Source organism: Protopterus annectens, chromosome 14.part0 (assembly GCF_019279795.1).
Source record: "Protopterus annectens isolate FY-2018-M chromosome 14.part0, PAN1.0, whole genome shotgun sequence".
NCBI classification, from domain to species: Eukaryota; Metazoa; Chordata; order Ceratodontiformes; family Protopteridae; genus Protopterus; species Protopterus annectens.
In genome coordinates, this window is record NC_056748.1 from 24,538,043 (window position 1) to 24,560,659 (window position 22,617).

The 22,617-nt window shown below is 38.6% G+C and overlaps 1 protein-coding gene across 1 annotated transcript in view; it reads left to right on the forward strand.

The window, feature by feature from the left end:
* SLC10A4 (solute carrier family 10 member 4) overlaps positions 1 to 22,617 on the forward strand; it is a 266,119-nt gene that overhangs the window by 241,171 nt on the left and 2,331 nt on the right. The window lies entirely within an intron of this gene.

Consider the following 22,617-nt stretch of genomic DNA (forward strand, 5'->3'; position numbering starts at 1 on the left):
GCTTTTGCTGTTTAGTGAGTGTAAAAGAAAAAAAGAAAAAAAATTAAAATAAAGTGTGCATGAGAGTATATGCATATATGAGAGTAAGAGTTAGAGACTGATTGAGCAAAACAGAAAAAAGTGTGTGTGTATGTGTGTTTATGTTTCTGTCTACATGTGAGTGAATGCGTGCATGAAAGCAAAAGAGATTGTGTGTGTGTGTGTGTGTGTGTGTGTGTGTGTGTGTGTGTGTGTGTGTGTGTGTGTGTGTGTGTGTGTGTGTGTGTGTGTGAGAGAGAGAGAGACAAAGAGATTAAAGTGTGAAAGCGACCTAGTGATGTCCTGGTAGCAGCGGAAGTTTTGCATAGCTCTTGACCTCAGACATAGTTCTCAACCTATTAGCACATGAAATCTGGACAAAGCCTGTGGGGGGAAATGCTAAGAAATAAGGACACATTTTAAATATCGTTCTAATAAACTTAGAAAGTTGCTAGAATAACAGGATTTGTGTGAGCATGTATTTTCTGATAGATATGAAATCTGAAACGCAAATGCATGTCATTATTTATCGAGTTTAATTATTAAGTCATCCCAGTGGCTTGTCAAAATAAACATTTTTTATGAAGAACAGTCTGAAAATATGAGGCAAAAATCTGAGTGTTCTGCATACATATGCACAGTTTGGTATATTGTTAGATCAAGTTATCTGGATAAGCCTGAAATAAATGGCACAAGGGCTCAAAATAGGGAGATATTTTAAATGATTTGTGTTAGCATGCGTTTTCTGAAGCAGAGAGGTGTGTGTGTGTGTGTGTGTGTGTGTGTGTGTGTGTGTGTGTGTGTGTGTGTGTGTGTGTGTGTGTGTGTGTGTGTGTGTGTCATTATTTAGTAACTTCTGTCTCCAATAACTGATACTAAAACAAATGTTTTAGGAGTAAGGGACCAAAAAAAATAAAGTAAATACCTGGATTTTTTAAAGTATTATATTTTGTATGTAAAATGCTTCCTCCAACACCACATGTACTACAAGTCTGAAACATTAAAGGGAGGAACTATTTTACATCAAAAATATATAAAAAAATAATATAGTACTTAAAAAATAAACAAGTAAAACACATCAGTTTTACAGACAGCCCATTTGCTAAGGGCAATAATGTCTTCCAGGATGTGTGTTAATGTCTAATTAACGCCCTTCCAGGGGTTTAGGCACGTTGGGCCTCATAACACCCATGGATGGGCATTAATTACACATTAACACACACCCTGTGGGGCATTATTGCTTGCTTAAGAAAACCTAGAGTAACTACTGCATCATTCAAACTCGTATCACAGTGAGGACTTTTTTTCTACCTAAATTTGTGATTTACTTGACACCAGGAAGTACTGCTCAGAGGGACTCTTCATAATAACTTGTCTGTAAGGGGGTTTGTTAAAACTCTGTATGCTTTATCATTTGTATAACTTGTTTACATTATTTCTTTCAGTAAATGCACTCATCTGTTTTGTTTTACATTGAGCATACTGCTTTGTCAATTTAAGGTCATGTGGCCATCTGCAAGTTTTATTTTCTTTTTTTCTAACTGCTTTCAAGAACTGCAAACTGTCAAAGTTACATGTGCTGCTGATGACAAAACCTATAGAAATGAATATGACAACTCCAAAGGAAAGTTTCACACAGTTATAGAAAAACAGTACTTAGCTAGTCTCACAATCTATTCCTGATTGACAAAAATAATTACTGTGCCTACTTCCTGAATAGAGCAAGGCAAGATGGGTGAGTGGTCCTTGTCATCAGATCCAAGACAGAATAGAGAATGAAGAGAGCAAGTTCTAAATATTATTTTAGAGTTTATTACACAATGATATCAAATCTGGTCATCTGAATCTGTTTCCCACACTATCCCCCATCAACTAGAAGCTGACAGGAATTTAGCTGCTATGTGTTACCATACACACAGATACAACTTTGCTCAGATGTGGTGCATCTACTGGAAGTCATAAAACCATAAAACCATTCCACTCTTCCTACAGGAACTACAACCTATTCTGTATGCAGACATTACATCTCTGGCTCCCTTAAAAACTGTGGGATAATATCTTTATGGCTTAACCCATAAAGTAATTTAATTTCAAGAATATTTTTCAAAAGTCAAGTAGATTAACCTCTTCCCTTCCAGTATATGCTGTTACAATGTATACATTTAATTCAGTTGCAATAATACATGTACATTTCTTTCCTTCCAGCAGGGCACACTTTTGATACATTTTAACACAAGCAAACCTCACAAATACATTTCAGCACAAGCATCTGTACAAATCAGTTTGATATACAAATGACATATAATTATTTACAAAATTACAGCTAGCTGTGCTGGCATAAGTTTTACATCCGCTACCCTACTTCTCCTGGCATGGCTGGCAGTACATCCTCTTGTCACAGAGTGCATTGCCAAATGAGTGAAAGTGAATAAAACTGATGACTCAGCCTTGCAGGGACAGGGCAATATGCAGTATCAGAAATAAAAAATAGAGGCCCAGTGTCTTTACAAGATCTGCAATATATCATTACCCCCACCACCAAAAGATACATACACACACACACACACACACACACACACACACACACACAAACATAAACATGCACTGCAGAAAGTTCTAATAAAACTCTTAATGGTCTTTCAAAAATTAAAGTGTTAACTGTACTTTTACTAAGTGTCTGGAGGACTTTGAGTCCTGAATTTCTGCAGTGGAGGACTGCTAATACTTTCTTGATTCTGAATCCAGTTTGTCTTCAAAGACTTAAAAATGTTACTGCTCAAAACATTAGATCTTGAACCACTAAGCTGGAGTAATAAGCTAAGGTACTTGCGTATTATCGCAACCAGATTTCTGCGATTGCATAAATCACATAGTTCAAGTGAAATGAGTGCATGTAAGATTTGAAGGAGTTTGAGTAGCACTTTCAAGTCTTACATGCACAATCTGGTTGTGACTGACTATGTCTAACACCCACGATCAAAGCAATAGTCTCACTGTACAAATTGCTGTAAAAAGGGTACGTTATAGGGTCTTGTTTATGTCTGGCATGTTTCTTCTTCTGGACTGTACACCTTGCAACGTACCCTTTTTACGGGCAAAGAACTACGAAGAAAAGTGAAGAAAAACAAGTAAAATTACACATCAGAACTGCTATGTACTAAAATAAAACTGTACGCAATGTATACCACATTCAGTGACTGCAAGTAGGAGGAGAAATGTCAGAAATAGGCATCTCTACTCCTATCTTAAAAAAGTCGGCAAACCAAATGTTTTTACAACACATGCCTTGGAATTCTATACATATTAGAGTGCAGTGAAAGGCTTTGAGAGCATTGCCATTGCATGCGTGTGTAATACACGCAAACCAGGAAAATGAATTTGGCAATTGTTTCTCTTCCTGATGGTAATCCAGACTTATTCTTCAGCAGTAATGACTTACACCACCACCTTACGGTGTTACCTGCCCTTGTTTTGATTCCAGGGTGTGAATTTTGCGAAAATCTGGTTGCGATAATACGTAAGTACCTAAGCTAATTGCTACTGGGCCAGATTCCAAAGGAGTTGCTCTCAGTGTAAGTGACTTACTTCGGTGTAAGGTCTATCTATATTATTTATTTTCTTTTAGTTCAGTATTAATTACTATGCTTGAAAGAAGTTTTTATTTATATATACAGGAATACACCAGGGGCCTGATTCCAAACGTCAAGGTCACTTACACTGAGAGCAAGTCATTTGGAAATGGATCCCTTGTCATCCTCAGTCTATTCTAGCTGGCACTTTGATTGCCATTATTCAAAAACAAATTGCTGAGATTTTAATTATCTTAAATCGAAAGATTTACTCTGAAAGACAGCACCTTTGTTTAAGAACATCTGCTTCTTCTCTGGCTCCTTATATTCTTTATATGCATCTGTTAAATGTTCAAGACCTGCTGGAGGAGATCTCGAAAACCAAGCAAAAATAAACTGGATTTATGTTGAAAGGAAATAAAATCAAGGTTTATCAAAGTTTAACCAGATTTGTTTGGGGAGTTAATCACCATTGTAGAGCACTATCTCTGTTTGTGCAAATGTTAATGAAGAATGTCCTCAAGTTTCAGATGCACCATCTCATGACTCTCACCTTCTCCAAGGATGACCAAAACATGGAAGCATTGTTTTTTTATTTTTATTTTTTAAGATTATTTCTGTCTAGCTCATCTATATGTATTAGAAACCATATATGGGGCTTTTATGTTTATTTACTTCTTAATCAAATGCCTGGCTTTGAAATAACTTTGCTCATTTGCAGTATGACATGTTTTACTTTTGCCACTTTATATTATGTTATTGACAAGCCATTTCTATTTTCATTTTTCCTTTGTCATTATTCATTTACAATTCCTTGTTTGGCTGTGTGGGCCTCGAGGGCTTCCTGTTTGGTCTGTTATAACCATTATTTTGCAAAAACCATGGTGGTACTCTGGGAATTTAAAAGGAAATCCAAACTCCTGAAAGATGAATTTTTCTTGATAATTTTATGAGAATGTCTCCCAGATTATTTTTCCCAAAAAAGCTATTATGTTTATACAGATCAATTAGAAGCAGGTGTAGGAAATGGATTAAGAAAACCTTAGAATCAGGTACAGCAGAAATACTGGTGGGGTTGCTAGTCTAATTAAAAGATCATTTCTGTATTTAAGCATACCATCTGGAGCTGATTTACATTTTTTTTTGTTTTGTTTAACATAAATATTTCTCTTAATCCCCTCTACTTTTAAACCTATATGTGCCTTGCAATGGGAAGCATTTTATGGCTGTAATTCAGTTTCTTAAAATGTTTTGTCCATTATAATATACATGCTTAAGAATGGGATTCTATAGGTTCATAGGTTCATAGGTTCATACTAGGCTATCTGCCCTAGGGCATTTATAAGCCTAGCCAGAATGTGTTTGGCTTTCGCCACCCATTTTAAATTTATTTTGCTATGCCCTTTTTCGAGGTTAGTATACTGTGCCTCTGTCTAACAGTGACACAGAAGTAATACCCGGGGTAAACCTATGATCTCCCATCCACTCATCAAGATTCCTCTTGAATAGAGTCAATGAGGGACTCTGCCTAACCTGGACTGGGATTTTATTCCAGAGTGAAGGGAGCCTCTGGGTTATGAATCTGTCCCTCCAGCATGTCCTATTTATTTCAGTGCTGAGGTTCAAGTCTCTCGAGCGCGTAGCTCGATGGGATTTGGATTTTCTGAGGTGCAGCTTGTCCATTAATTCCAGGTTGGACATGGCTTTATACGTCAGGCACAGATCGCCTCTGAACAGGCGGTATGCCACTGAGTAGAGCTGGAGTTTCTTTAACCGGGCAGCATATGGCATCTGTTTGAGCCCTTTGATCCTCTTGGTGAGGTACTTTTGGGGTCTTTCCAGTTGCTGCAGGTGTCTGGTAAGGTACATCCCAAAAGGGGCATTGTACTCAATTATGGACCTGATGAGGGATGAGTAAAGAGGCACGATGACCTCCCCTGATCTAGATGTGGCCATGTGGTTGTCAAATGAGAGATTGCTATCAACTTGGGTCCCCAGGTCCCTAATTACTTCTTCTGTACTTAATGGATTACCACCTATGTGGTAATTTGTGGGCACTTTGTTTTTGCCAAAGGGGATGACTATACACTTTTTGGCATTTAGCTTGAGGCCATGGCTCTGGCACCAGTTGTCTGTTTCTATGAGGCCCTTTTGGAGGATGCTTGTGTCGGCTGGAGAGTCGATTATGGCGCCCAGTTTGCAGTCATCTGCGAACTTGGTCAGCCACAGTCCTTCCGTGTTGGCCTGTACCTCCGAGAAATATATACCGAACAAGAGAGGTCCCAGGACTGAACCTTGTGGGACACCACTTGTAACTGGTTTGGAGTCTGACATGGCTCCAGCAATTCTAACCATGTGGGTTCTGTCCTTGAGCCAGTCTGCAATCCATCTAGTGACATAGGGGTTTATATTTAAGCTGGTGAGCTTATCTATAATGCCCGAGTGGGGTATTGTATCGAAGGCTTTTGCGAGGTCCAGGTAGGCTGTGTAGACCACCTTCCCCTCGTCAGTGGCCTTGGTGACTGTTTCAAAGAAATCAACCAGGTTTAAGAGGCAGGATCTGCCCTTAGCAAAGCCGAACTGGGTAGGATCCAGTGTCTGTAGGTCTCCAATATCTTTATTTATGAGGTCCATGATGATCCTTTCCATAGCTTTGCAGACCAAGCTAGTCAGGCTTATGGGGCGATAGTTTCCAGGATCCGTTGAGGCACCACCTTTATGGAGAGGGACCACTGTTGCTGTACACCACTCTTTGGGCACATATCCTGTAGTAAGGCTGAGATTGAACAGTAATTTTATGTTTGGGTTTAGCTCTTCTGGGAGTTCATGTAGGACGCAGCCCGGGACACCGTCTGGTCCCATTGATGCTGTGTTTTTTGCTTTGGAGAGGGCGGCTCTTACCTGAGCATCTGAGATTTAAGGCGGCAGCACTCTGCTGGGATAGATATTTGCCCTTTTGGTGGGGAGGGGGGAGAAGTTTGCGCTGAACCTGTCAGCTAGGATGTTGGCAATGTCTGTGGGTTCAGTGTATTTTTGTCATTTTGGACTAATTCTGAGCATATCTGGGAATTACCACCCAGGTTCCTAACATAACTAAAGAAAGCCTTGTGATTATCCTTAGTGTCCTGTGCAATTTTTCTCTCGAAGCTGGCCTTAGACAATTTTATGAGTGCCCGTAGTTTTTTGCTAATACTGATCAGTGATGCCTTCCCTTTTTGGGATTTTGCTCTATCATTTAGTAGCTTCCTCCTTCTATTGTATAGTTTGTTTATGGCTGGGGTCCACCAGACAGGACGTCTGCCTTTGGAGGATTGGGTCTTGGTTTTATTTGGGATCGCATGATCCATGCATTCCTGAAGGTGTTCATAGAATGCGTTTATAAAGGATTCTGCGGTCTGGGCCGTATTTTCCACAGGCCCGGGGGCTTTGAAGGATTCCACCTCAGTTTAGAGGAGTGTGAAATTTGCTTTAGAGAAGTTTTTCACTGTGGTTTTCTGGGCAGGGGGTGGGGTCGGGATGTGAATATCCAGTGAGATGAGTTTATGGTCTGTTCTTACCAGTGCGGGATACACTACTAGTCTGGAGCATAGAGTCCCCATGTTGGTGATGATCAGGTCCAGTATGTTTTCCCCTCTTGTGGGAGTGGTAACAAGTTGTTCCATAGCATTTGAGTTTATAAATTCTAGGAATCTTTGGGCTAGGGTGTTGGAGCTAGAGTAATGCTCCCAGTCTATGTTTGGGTAGTTGAAGTCGCCCAATATAATGGTGTTTGGAGAGACCTTCATATTTTCCAGTGTTCTCAGGAAGGCCGAGTGGGGTTCCTGGGTTTGGGAGGGTGGTCTGTAGCAGGCTATAAACTGGAAGGCAGTTTTACCCACTGTTAGTTGCACATGGATAGTCTCTGATGCTTCGTGCTTTGCCACCAACCTGGAGGTGTGGGTATCTTTGATGAATATCGATACTCCCCCTCCTTTTGTGGTTCGATCCAAGTTTTGTGGCCGAAAAGCATGGTATGAGGTATAACCTGGTAGTGCTGGGGTGCTCTCGGGAGCCCTGAACCAGGTTTCTGTTACTGCACAGATATCGATGTTCTCCATGCTAAGGAGAGTTTTGAGTGCGTGCATCTTGAGGTTTAGACTTCTGGCGTTGAGTAGCATTACTCTTAGTTTCTTATCCCTTGTGATACCTATGGAGGTGGGTTTGTCTTTTGAGCCTTGCCTAAAAAAGGCACTATGGGGTAGCAAGAGCCTTTGCCAATATCCGAAAGCCCAGGGGTGACAGGTGCAAGCCGTCCCTAGCGAAGCATCGTGGCTTGTCGAGCATATCATCCCAAGCTGACAGGCATTGGATCCCCTTTGAATGACACCAGTACTTAAGCCAATTGTTGAAATTGATCATCTTGTCTTCATATTGTGGCATCATTCTTGGTGAGGGTAAGATGCTACTCAAGGTCAGGGTCATACCGGCCTGGGCTACATGCTCAGAGAGCTCCTTTATGTCTCTTTTCATGTAGTCCAGGGAAGTACGTCTCAGGTCATTCACACCAGCATGGACAATGACTGAGTCATATTTGTACTTGCCTTGGAGTGACCTGAGTGCTTGTGTTATGTGGCGGATCCTAGCGCCCGACAGGCCGCTCACCGTGACCCTCTCCTTGTTCAGCCTGGTGAGCAGGACGTCAGTGTGCCTGACGATAGAGTCACCTATTACAAGTGTATCAGGTGTGTTGTTTAGTGTTAAGGGCTGTGACTGTTCGGCACACTGGCTTTGTGAGATATGTGTTGCACGTGTTTTGTTTTGGGGTAGCGGTTGCTTGGGTGTCTGCTTTGGAGGTCTCTGCTGCTTAGGCAGATCTTTATTTAAAGCCTCCGAGTATGTTTTGTGTGATTATGTGTTTAGTTTGCTGTCGTGGTAGGTCTATGTGAGACTGGAATTGTAGTGAGTGTGGTTTCCTTCTCCTCCTGACTGGTTATGCCAGTACTGAGTTGAGAGAGCTTGGCCTCCAGTTTGGCTATATGGTTGCATCTCTCACATGGGTTGGAATTTGTTGGGAGGAGGAGAGGGTTGTCTGTGTACATGAGGCAGTTGTAACATTGCCTCAAGATTCCCAGATTCACCAGCTGGACCGGAGAGGAGATTGACAACTGACCTTTGGACATGCTAGAATAATATTGGGAATTCCTTAATAATTGAAAACAAGGGCCATTGGGGAGTGAGGGTGTAGTGCTTTTAATTTTTAGTGCTGACTTATATAATTGCTTTAGTGAGCAAGTGCCAGGTAACTTAAGTGCAATGTGTTACAGGTAACTTAAATGCAAAAACAACAAACAGTAACTTTCTTTCAAGTGAAACAAGGAAATAAGTACAGTAAGCAATGCAGATATCACTAGTGATCCACAGAAGTGCTGAGAAGCCGCGTATTAGGTGGAATTAGCGTTCCAGGGGAAATAACAAGCAAACAAACAACAAGCATATAAACAAAGCTAGATTCAGCAGGCCTGGATCTAGTCTATGCTACAGCAAACAAGGTGTACCAATTTCAGTAAGATACAGTTCAAATATTCAGGCACTATAAACCTTTAACCAGAAATTCCCAGCTCAGAAGGGCAGAGTCCAGCCTCTTCTCCCACAAGAGTGCAGACCATGAACCTTCTTAATGTAAAATAACTGGCCTGAAGCCCAAGTGCTTAAACCAGAACTAATACACTTTAAGAATAACAGACACTGGGCTCTCAATCAGCAGTTCCCAACTTAGAAGGATGAAAGCTACCTGTCCTGCCACCATAGTGCATGCCACAAACCTTCCTAATGTAAAACAACTGGTCTGAAGCCCAAGTGCTTAATCCAAAAGACTTAGAATGATAGCTACACTTTAATCAAGTTACTACCAAGCAGTAATAAATACAATTGAATACTTTAGAGAATGCCTGGATTAGTGCTCAAGTTACACAAACAAAGCTAGATCCAGCAGGCCTGAATCCAGTCTATGCCACAGCAAACAAGGCGCACCAACTTCAGTAAGAAGCAGTTCAAATATGCATGCACTATAAGCCTTTAACCAGAAATTCCCAGCTCAGAAGGGCAGAGTCCAGCCTCTCCTCCCACAAGAGTGCAGACCATGAACCCTCTTAATGTAAAATAAATGGCCTGAAAGCCCAAGTGCTTAAACCAGAATTAATACACTTTTAGAATAACAGACACTGAGCCCTCAATCAGCAGTTCCCAACCTAGAAGGATGTAAGCTACCTGTTCTGCCACTACAGTGCAGACCACAAACCCTCTCAGTGCAAAACAACTGGTCCGAAGCCCAAGTGTTTAAACCAAAAGGCTTAGAATGAGTTACACCAAGCAGTAATAAATACAATTGAGTACTTTTAAGATGATGCAAAAGTAAAAAAAGTAGGTAGAAACACAAGTACAGTAAAAGCAGATGAATTTTTTTTTCTGAACAAGTGCTGAGATCAAAGAAACAGATTTGAGTGCTGAAACTAGAAAACTGGCTAGTTATAAGAAAAAGAAAACTACGCTAGAAGGCTTCCCTCCAACATAGAAGGGCATGGGGGCTCAGAAGCCTACAAATAGTCTATACCACTTAACAGGAAAGGCAGGAAACAAGCTTAATTTTTTTTCTGTTTCCCAGATGCTCTCTTTGTACACAGTAGGAGTGCCTGAAATCAGAATATGATCTCACTGCACTCAGTTGAGTGAGCAAATGAGATGGGCCCAGAAGGAGTATCCAAACACAAATTTACAAGAGGGGCGGGCAGTTGCAAGGCCACTAAGATTAACACCAAAACAAAAACAGGGAGGGTGGCTGGGACTAACTGAAGAGCAGAGTCAAAACTTCCAGTTCAGTTAATATTCCTTCCACACAGTTAAAATCAATTTAAATACTGTATTTTTTTGAAAAAAAAAAGTGCAGATAAAGGTACTTATATTCTCTTATACGTCCAGTTGAATATAACAAGTTCTTAGCCGGCCAAAGCTGAGGTTTTTAAGCAGAAAATATTTCACACTGTACCACTTAAATAGGCAAGGACAGGAAATCAAAGAATGTGGCTACCCCCATACCTGCAATTACTAACAAATAATAAAATTCAAGCAGCACTAACTGAAGAGCAGAGTCAAAACTTCCAGTTCAGTTAATATTCCTTCCACACAGTTAAAATCAATTTAAATACTGTATTTTTTAAAAAAAAAAGTGCAGATAAAGGTACTTAAATTCTCTTATACGTCCAGTTGAATACAACAAGTACTTAGCCGGCCAAAGCTGAGGTTTTTAAGCAGAAAATATTTCACACTGTACCACTTAAATAGGCAAGGACAGGAAATCAAAGAATGTGGCTACCCCCACACCTGCAATTACTAACAAATAATTGATCATTCATTGGACAGAAAATCACATTCACACTTCTGCTACTCTCTAATATCTGAAATAATTTCTAGTTTTATACAAACTTTTGGGTTAACAAATTCATTTAGATACTTATATTCCAAAAAGAGAGACGGTACATGTTTTCTTCTGTTCATAAATCAAGGTCTCTTCTAATCTCCTAACCGCTTTGCTATTTTCTTTAAAATTTCTTGTGACCCTCATTTTTTAGACCACTCTGCAGTTAACATGTTGGACTTGGGTATGAAGCCATTTTCAGGTGGAGGCTTAATCTTAATCTTTTAGGGGACTCACAAAATGTTTTCCCAAAGACTTCCCAGTGCTTCAGGGTGAAAAGCAACATCTCTGAACACTGCCATTTCATCTTATGCATGCATTTGTTTGTTTGTGTCTTTCGGCTTTTCCCGGTTAGGGGTCGCCACAGCGGAACTCCGGTCCGCTAATAATTGGCAGTTGATTTTTACGTACCGGCTTGCCAGGCCTAACGCACAACCTTCAACGAAGGTACGCCCATTCACGCTTGTCTCCACACAGAAGACGCTCTAGCTGAGAATCGAACCGGACAGCGTCTTACTGTGAGGCGACATCGCTACCGCAGCACCACCACCACGGGTCATACATTTGTACAGAATTAAAATAGTGAAACCACCTGGCTATGTGCTTAATTTGTTTTACTGACAAGTTTCAGTCCAGCAACTGCTGCTTTCCCATCTGTCACCATTTGGTTGCCCACCTGTTCAACTCAGCCTGACTCAGCAGCACATTTCCTTCCTGATGGTTTCTGCTCATTGACTCGAGGCCCTGATAAGAACTTCACCTGGTTGTCACTCTGCCGATCATTTTGTTAGAACTACCATATATGTTGGTCTGTCAAGTGATTTTTTTCACTCCATTATTCTTACTGTTAGTGTAGTTAGGTATTTTAAGGGAATGAAATGTTAGTAATATAACAATGATGTTTCATATGACAGAACTCCACCATACTCAGTGATATTTCTAAGTAATCATGAAACACTCACACTTCAGCTCCCATAAACATGACTGGTTTTGTTTTTCTTTCAACCTATAAAACTGCTTCACTGTTCCTAAGTATCATTAATTTACACACGGCATGCTGGGACTTGGCCTGTTCTTTGTGTTCTGCAGCCAGGGAACTGGAGACTCTGAAATTAGATGCGAGGTTCATTATCTATCTTTATGCTATATAAATCCCTAACACTTTGTCCATCTTAGATCTTCAGAAAGCCACACCATCCTAACAGTGTTCCTCCTAGAGCTGCCATCCATTTCTTTCTGCGAGTACCACTTTTATTTTGTTCTTACTATTTCTAGTAATATTGTAAATATCCTGTTATCTGTCCAGTGTTCAGTGAGAGCTGTGTTCCAGAAAAGGAGAATTCATCTTAACAGTTTCAGTGTCCTGGCTGTTTTTCAGCCGTCTATAATCGTAGCCACCATACTTGTGAGATGTTCCAGTTTTATTGCAAGTGTATCAGATGAGGTCATGAAAGTGTAAATGCTCGACTTGAGACAAGTACTTATTGCTAATGTCAGCAGGGATGATAGCTGTCAAATGCCATTTGACATCCCAATGACATAGGCAGGGACAAACAGGATAAATGTAATTCATCTCCACTTACAGCCATGTAAAAAGTGTTTATATACCTTATGCTGTGCTCTGCGTGAATTATAATTCATTGCAATGTGCTACACATTCTGGAGTTGTATTCCCAGATATCCAGTGTAGATGGGCTTGGCCGGTATGAGCATTCTAGTATCTAAAAATAAACATATAAAACAATTCAGCAATGCTGAATTAAAGAGCAGTGCAAACACATTTGTTCATATCACAGAACTTAGAAGATGGAACAAATGAATATTCAAAGTTCTCTAGAAATTAGGAAAAGATGGCATGCATCATTCTTGTTAGTTACTTTTCTCTGCAAAGAGATTTGTTTCTCTGTGCCAAGTTGTTTATGCAGCTCAACAATTCTGCTTTTCAGCGATATCACTTACAAAGTCGGTTGAATTTATGTGCAGTCAAGTAAAGCTCATTGTTCTGTCACCTCTTCTTACTACAGTAAACTCTCAGTTAACCGGCAACCATGGGGATTGGTAGATGCCAGATAACTGTAGTTTCTGGTTGCTTTAGAGTTACTATTAAAAATAAGCCTGACTAATACTGTACCCTATAGTATACCATACCATAACATAAACACTGTATTGATTTGATTTTAATATTGAAATACAGTAATTAAAAGCCAGGCTGGAATAATAATATATTACATTCTAAACTTATATTTCCGCTAAAAAGCGTCGCACACGGAATGGTTTTCAATGGCACGCTGAGTGAATTGGAATTGAATTAATTGAACTGAGAGAGAGAGTGAGTGAATGCATGTATGAAAGCAGAAGCGACTGTGTCTGAGAGATCGGACAGATGTATAAAAGCTGAAGACAGTGTGTGTGAGAGATCGGGGAGAGAAAGAGTGAATGAATGCATGTATGAAAGCTGAAGAGACTGTGTGTGTGAGAGATCGGAGAGAGAATGTATAATCTGATGCAAACTGACTGAGTGTGGAGCAAGTGTTGCCATTTTAGAGATTTGACTTTTTGGTTTGACTTGTTGTCAGGTTGGGGAAAGAGGGAATTTATTCCTATCTTCCTTTTTAAAACTTTAACAATGTAAGGTAGGTTTCTGGGGGGGGGGGGGGGGGCAGAAAGTGCAACACATGAAAATTGAATTGTTCATACTGTACTGTATTTCTTTGATTTTTTTTTTTTTGCCGGTTGCTGGAGAGTGGCAGTTGCTTGAGTTCCAGTTAACTTGAGCGTTTACTGTACTAAGCTTGCATTTTCTTTTCACTCTACTCTACCTTTATTTTTAGGTCTACTCCTTTTGACACTCTTATTCCCCTTATTCTTTTTCATTTCTGTCCACCCCAGCCACACTTTCACTTCTCTTTTATTAATAGTTAGTCCACTATTACAGTATGACTTGCCAAGCTGAGACTTCTGAACCAATGTACATGTTAATTACTCATGCTAATTGGTGTATCTAACTGAAGTAAGCTACATTATATATTATTTTTTACTTATGTAATTTATTTATTTGTTATTGTTTAATGTATTTTCAATTCAAAAACATACACTTTTGAGCTTTACTCCCCGGGCCTTCTCTGAAAATGGGCTCTGTCTGTCTCACATAGACTATCCCAGTTAACAAATGAAATGAATGAATGAATGAATGAATGAATGAAAATGCCTCCTCCTCTTTGGTTGCTTTTTACTGCTGGCTCCCTCATATACTGCTCCTATGCATATTAGTTTCACAAATGCATGAGTTTATCCTAGTTAACATTGAATGTAGCCCTACCATACTTCACACTACCCTTCTAATTCTGCTGACTATATTCTTATCCTTCTGTATGCTAAATACCACTTAGTACTGCTAATTATCTGCAAAGATGCATGGTTTCCTTCAAGCCTTCGATAGGGCAATTAACAAGGCTACTTAAGGTGATTTGCTCTGTTGCTTATGTCCTCTTTCTTTAAACTTCATTCATGATGACTTTCTGTTCATACCACCTGTTGACAAGGCTACTGTCCTGAGACAGGCTGGCTACCTTTAATAATTTTGTTTGGAGTTGTGATAAATTCCTTGCTTAGATCTATGTAGGTCAGATCTCACACCTCCCTGATCTATTTAGTCACCCACTCAAATAAATCTAGTAAACTTGTCTGGAATTATATATCAACAGGAACTATTTGCTACATTGGGATCTTAGCCTCAGTGGCTTCTAGGAATTCAGACAACAGACTGCTATCCTTTTCAGGCACTGCATTGTAAGGTTAGAATTTTACAGAACCTGATAATAGTAGACAATCTCTCTCTCTCTCTCTGTATGTACATTATATATATAGTTAGAAGGTCACACTGAAAAACCAATCGGAAAAAACTAAATGAAAACTCCAGCCAAGCAAGAACTTCCAATGAGTGGCCTCCCAAACCTCCTGTGACAGAGGCACATGGGATATATGCAAATGACCCTTATGAACATCAGGTGTTTCAGCTACATGGCAATTCTGACTGCCCATGAGTTTTACCTTTGAAGTCGTTTTAATGGACAATTTCAAGCCAATAAAGTCAAATCCCACTAGCTATGGATATGCATATTTTGGCCTTGTTTTGACCTCTTCAGTATAGCATAAGCAAAGTGTTTGATTAAGCATAAGAAACACAGGGTTGTTATACCCAGCTGATGTCCATTTTCATTAGGGTGACTGCAAAATATCCCAAATAACAAAACATTTAGTTAGAAGGTCACACTGAAAAACCAATCAGAAAAAACTAAATGAAAACTCCAGCCAAGCTAAAACTTCCAATGAGTGGCATCCCAAACGTCCTGTGACACAGGCAGGTTTTTCAGTGTGACCTTTTAACTAAATGTTTTAATTTATTTGGGATATTTTGCAGTCACCCTAATGAAAATGGACATCAGCTGGGTATAACAACCCTGTGTTTCTTATTCTTAATCAAACACTCTGCTTATGCTATGCTGAAGAGGTCATAACAAGGCCGAAATATGCATATCCATAGCTAGTGGGGTTTGGCTTTATTGGCCTGAAATTGTCCATTAAAGTGTATACATATACATATTGCTAAGGTACCCAATATCTTTCACACGAGACAGTTCAGTAGAGAACAGAAATCTCCTTTATTGCACAGATAGACACATACATGGGAGACTAGGAAATCAAGATCCTGTCTCCATGAACTACAAAAATTGACATGTTTCATACCTTTTTCATTAAAAGTGACATTATTGTAACAATAACAAAACAGCCACGTCACAGAAAAAAATGGCGAACATACCATTACGTGTTTCATGACTGCCTGTTGTAACCTTAGTAATGTTCCCTTCTAACTTGCTATACTACAACAAAACTCATGTTAGCGTAGTGAAGTGCAATCTCAGAGTTAGTATATATAAGTAGCAGGGGGTGTAGGGGGTGCAGCCCCCCACATGGGGAGTGCAGAGAGGCTTGCCCCCCTTCTCATACTTGGTGAAAAGTAATATGCTTTGTCTTGTCTTTGTTTCTCTGTGTCCTTGTACTGGAATATACTCAGTGTTTGTATCCTGTGTGTTTTCAGTCTTTTGGGATTCAGGATTTTGAATTTTCAGGATTTTGGGTTTTCAGGATTTTGGCTGTCAGTCTTATGGAATTCGAGACTGTTGGTTTTCAGTCTTCTGAAGTGAATCCATATATATCCAGGTAGATATAGATATAGGTATAGATATAGATATATATAGATATAGACTAAATATATATCTCTCTCTATCTTTATATATACATATATATATATATATATATATATATAATATATATACATATATATATATATATATATATATATATATATATGTATATATATATATATATATATATATATATATAGATAGATAAATATAGCTATAGATATATATATATATATATATGGAATACTCAAGATTTCATTCTGCTATGAAATCATATTAGAAATGAAATCCACTCACTAACATGTTTCCTTTCTCTATACTTCTTACCTTTAAAATTCCCCCATCTGATGCTGGAAATGTGTTTGTGGAAGTCTGGCAGGTTAAGGTTGCAGTATATACATATGCAAACAATCAAACAAAAAAAATTCTAACATTTGCATTGCATGTTATGCACATTATTGTAATGTTTATGTAAACTTCATTCTCAGACCTTTTGTAAATTTCTAATGCTCTCATGTAAAGCACATTATTGTAATGTTTGCATAAAACTTCATTGTCAGATGTTTTTCTTTTTTGTAACTTTGTAATAACTGTCTGGAGCTTTTCTCCTTGGGTCTCCACTAAAAACGGGCTACTGGCTCAGTTAGACTAACCCAGTTAACAAATGACAAATATATATATATATATATATATAGAGAGAGAGAGAGAGAGAGAGAGAGTTAAGTTGACCCTACTTAAACTTCTGCCAGTGTCTGGAATCTCAGTAATATTATTGTTTCATGAGTGTCCTCACTTTTCACACACCCCCATCTGCTAAATTAATATAAGCCCCTTCACGGACTGCATCATAGCAGAACATGGGTAAATGGGATCTGCATTCCATCTGCCACACAATCGGACTTCATCATCTTATTTGCCAGATATTTACTGTGTCATAAACCTGATTATTTTCCAGCTAATTTAAAAGCTTACCCACAAGAAATATACAACAGGTCTACATGTTTTGGGATTATAACAGACAAAAAATGTATTTGGAAGCTACAATAAAAACACCATGAACACCGTCTACCAGACAATGGGCATTTTATTTTAAAAAATATAATCTGAAACTTCAGTTTTGGTATGATATTCTTACACTATTTGATGTATTGTCTTAGAGTTAATAGTGACACAGCTAAGCACAGGCTAAACTCAAAGATGTATGGAATAACATGTTTTATATTTATTACTAAAAGAATGAACCATTGTATATTATCCACAACAGCTGTCAGTCATGTGAAATAGATGCATTTTAAGTCTGAACAACATGTTTCATAAGAAGGTTACTGGTTTTGTAGCACACAATTATGTCACCATTCCCTTAAGGCCATCAATACATAAGGGAACTAGGTCACAGATAATTGTATGAATTCAGATTTACATTACACAAAAAGTCAATAGGATGAAAATACGTATTACCTGGAGCTTCTGCTTTATGTATTAAACCATTTGAAGAAAAACTCAATAGGATGAAAACATGTATTATCTAAGACTTCTATTTTAAATGGCTTCCCATGCAACAAAATTGCTAGGAGCAGGTCTATAACATTTTACTGAAACCAGGGTTACGGACAAAAAAAGATTTTGTTTGATATGCAGTACTTTATGTATACATACTTTTAGAGTATATTTTTAAAAAGCACAGTCAAAATATACAGTCCTGTACTCTAAATTGTTCAACTTCATTTTTTGTGCAGATACAACTATCAGGTTTTATTGACATGCACTGTTCTATATGTAAAATGTATTTATGTACTAAAAGATTGATGGTTTAATTGTACTGGCTACACCAAAACCATTTGTTTTCCATGAAGGTATGATGGGTTTGCAACACAGTGCAGAGAACATAAATACTTATAGAAATGAAGGGTCAGACGTCCTTTCCAGGATAATGAAAGTCAATAATCGTACTAACTGTATTGCAATAAAACATGAGTAACAAAAAAATGAGGAACATATCAGAATAGCGTATATAAAAAAGGGAGATACAATTCTGCCACCTTAACATTACAGCAGCTACCTATTAAATAAATACACAGAGGCAGTGCTGCAGATGGTGTTTCCATTAAAGATATACATGCCCAGTGAGACCTGGACACACACACACACAAACACACACACACACACACACACACACACACACACACACACACATACACATGCAAGCACCAAATGCTGCACAGGTACCCCATTTCAGATCTATAGCTTGGAAGAAAGACGTGATAGTAGAAGGAATTTATTTTAGTTAGTCAAAAGAAGCATATTTATATATTGATAAATGCTTGATAATTTTCATTTGTTTGATACATGGAGTATACAGCTAGTCTATGCTCATACCGTGACTTGAGTTTCTTTTTTCTCCTTCTTAGGCCAGCCTTAACTTTAAACTCTCTTTTCTCTGAATTATGAAACGTGGAATACTCCCTATAGACTGATCAGCAATAATCCTGTTTCTTTTTCATCCTTTTCTAGATTGATTTATTTCAGCAGGCTGATTACAAGCCATTTCACCACTCTCACTAAACTAGAATTTATTGTTTTTTTTTAAATCAAGTTACTGGTAAAACCATCTCCTGCTCTCCTATACATTTAAAGTAGGCCTACGTTATACCTGTCCTACATGTGTGGATGTTCATTTGTTACCATATAATCACACTGGTAGTGTTTCCTATACTGTTGCATATTTAGTGACAACTTATTAGATTTATGGGCCATTCCCAGCTTATGCTAAGATGGTCAAAAGTTTCTGATTCTGGTAATCATAAATTTGTTAATGAGCATATTATTTTTAACCCAGAAAATGTAAGAATGTTATATTCTTTTGCAGGGGGTTTAACAGCCTGCTTTGTGTCCTGACTTACTGGAACTTTTTAGGTAGCTCATATCACCAGCGATTAGTGAATTATTTTCTCAAAATATGACTCTTATTTTTTAAGGACTTTCTCATGGGCTTCTATTTTTAAGTTAGTACTCCTGTAAAAGACAGTGATATCCTAGTTAACCTGATCTATAATTAAACTTGCTTCTAACATTGTCACTGTAATATTATTAAATATAATAAATTAATTGCAGTTATCTGTAACATAAATGGAGACACCACCACCAGTTTTGTGGTTAAGTCTGAAACTAAATAGATTAACTTCATAGCCAGCTGTTAATGATGAGAAAAAAGACTTATAAAACAAGTTCACCTATAAAACAATCATTAAACTAGATCTGCTTTGACTGACAGACATACTGACTGCTAAATTCAAGACTGTCATATGGAAACACTACCAGATTTCCCATCAGGATCCTCTCCATGACTTTCCTTGTTATTGCTGTTAAACTGACATTCCTGTGGTTTCCTGGATTCTTCCTTCTCCCTTACCCTTGTACAAGTTTACTGCAAGGCTACTGCATTTGCTGTTTTGCAGGCAGATCTGCATTAGCCTTTAACCCATGAATAATCTCCTTCAGGGGGTCTGCCAGCACACTGACAAGATTTCTGAGGATACTGTGAAGTAGCCCTTGTTGTCCTTGTGCTTTACCCTATCTAAGAGCAGCCTGATCTGTCTCCATCTCCTCCTCCTTCTCTACGCTGCTGCCTGCCCACTTACTCCTCATGCTGTCCTGTATCTGACCCAGCATGGCACCCTACCATTTTCTTTCTTATGTAGAGTGAAGCAAAGTATTCATTCCATACCTCTGTTTTTCCCTATCTCATATGATCTGACGTCCATCTTTGCTCAGCCTGGACAGTCCTGTATGTTTCCCTGTCTTCCTCCTTTCTGCTACATACCTAAAGATACTCGTATTTGCTTTCTTGATGCCTTCTACCAACTCACTTCCAAATTTTGCTTTTGCTGTCCTCAGCACTTTTTTGTCTTTTTGCTAGCTTCCTTGCCCTGTGCTCCTCCATCTCTCCACCCCATCTTTGTATTTCCTCTAGTTTCTATCTTGTGCTCTTACTGCTAGCCTTGCGTTTCCAAGTAGCCATATAAGACTGTTCTTCTTTTTCCCTTCGGTGTAATATCCTTATTCATAACCCTGAGTATTCTATCCTTGCCCAATTCCCATAGCTTATTTACTCCCTCAGTTTGCTGTCAGCATCCTAACTTATTCATGCTCTTGTCTCCAGCACAGCCTAATTCATTCTCCTAAGATCCCATGCTATCATGTGTGCCTTTGTATCTTACCCTTCCTCCAACTCTAAACCACACACTGGCATGGTCTCTGTTGTTATCAGTGCCTCAGCCTAGATATCTGCACCATGTCACATGCAGTAGTGAGGACCACATCCAGAACTCTGTCTTTTCAGATACAGCCCCACTGCACTAATTGGGTGAACATGGTCTATGACCTCAGTCAAATCCCCATTCCTGGAGGTCAGAATCTCCCATTCTACTGCTAGCAGATTTAGATTCCCCCCTTAGTATTGCCCTGTTCCTTTTACTTCACTCTATTAGTCTCTCCCCTGGTCTCTTATCCTCCTCCTTTTGTCTGTCTAATAAGTCCACTAGGCCCCCATATACTCTAACTGTAAGAGCATTTAACCCTAGCTATTACTCTTTGCAGTCCCTCACCCTGTTCTTGGTTTGGTATTTCGCATCTCCAACTCTTATATTCTACAGTAAAGCTCTCCAATTCTCCTGCACACAGCACCTTCATTCTCTGCATTCATCACTAAATTGAGGTTATTCAGATTTGTTGGTCTGAAATGTTACTACAAGTATTTCTGTGTAACAGGAGAAAAATCAGTAAACTGTTTCTGACAGGTGTTAACTATTCTTTAATGTTAAAGGTATGGGGATCCAGGTGGGTGATAGTAATAATAGTTATTTTGTTCAAGTCCAGATCTGTTTCAGCTTGATGGAAACATGCTGAACAAAAATCTCTGGCCAGGCAAAATCTATCATAAACCTAATCACTGTTATTGACTCTGTGGAGTAGTACAGATGGACAAACTGTGACATAACTATGTTACCATCAATATGCCTAATATAAAAAGGTAATTACTAATGTGAGGGAGAAGACTGCAGGCCTTACTTTCATGTATAGTCTGTCAAACTAAAACTGTGTTAATCTACTTACTTTACTTAGGCTGCCTTTAAAAACAAGTCATCGGGTAACTTTAGCCCTCAAACCACAGCTGTATGGAACAGCTCTCTGATTTTCTATGACAGTTTATTAATATTTTGAACCTTTTCTTGTTTTTTGGCAGGTGTTTTTCTAACTCTTGATGACTATGCAAGGCTAGTAGAATGATCATGATGTTAGTTTAAGTGCCACTTTTTAACCAGTTCTGCTCATGTATATATTTCCTCAGTTATTCATTTTCAAATACTGTACTAATGCATTTATTACTTTTTTTAATTCTGTATCCTTGATGTGGATAAAATGGTGAAATCAAGAAAAAATATTTGTTTGTTAACCAGTGTAGTACACTGATCCATCTGGATCATTTTCAGGCTGAGCTCAGGGAGTAATTGAAATATAATTTAAAAGGGTACTTAACATATTATCGCAACCATGTTTTCTTGGTAGCCTGTTATTATCACAACCATGCTTTCTCATTAGCCCGTTATTCGTATTTTCACAACCATGCATTTTTGACAGCGTGTTATTTATATAACAGAAATAAGTTAGATTGTGTAAGATATATTCTCGGTACCAAAGTATTTATTTAACTGAGATTGGAGTTATTTATTATTTTGCTTAGGATTTCATCGGTCTAACTTGGTTTGACTGTTAAAGGTACAGTCTAGGGGGGAAGACATGAAGGCAGTCCAGAAGCATGCATACGAAAGTCACAGTATGGATCAAAGCTTTTCTTATGTATTACACTAGGAGAGATTTAGGAAAAACAAGCCTGTTACATGCTGCATGGATTTTAATTTTGATCAGGGAGAGTAGAGTGTGGTAAAAAAGGAAGGACTCAATGTCATAATTAACATGTTTGCGGGAATATGTCATTTGGATATTCATTTCATGACTTAACAGATTAATATTATGCTAAACGGGATTTTGTTTGTATGATTATTTCACCGTTAGGCTGCATACACTGTGGACCATGGAAGGAACTGGAGAGAAAGAGTGGTTGCTTAAGTATCTTTAAAAGCATACGTTTACAAAAATTTGGTTACATTAGCTCATTAGCTCATTACTTAATAGTACTAGTTAGTTATTAGGCTATTTACATTAACAGTGTGCACTAGAAAAGGAGTTGATGGTTGTGAAAAATACCTTTTTAAGGAAGCTAACATGCATTCACTGCACTGTAAGAATGGAATAAGTGATTTAACATTTTAAGCATACGTCATAAACTAGAAAATAGCCTGATTCACTAAAGGATTCA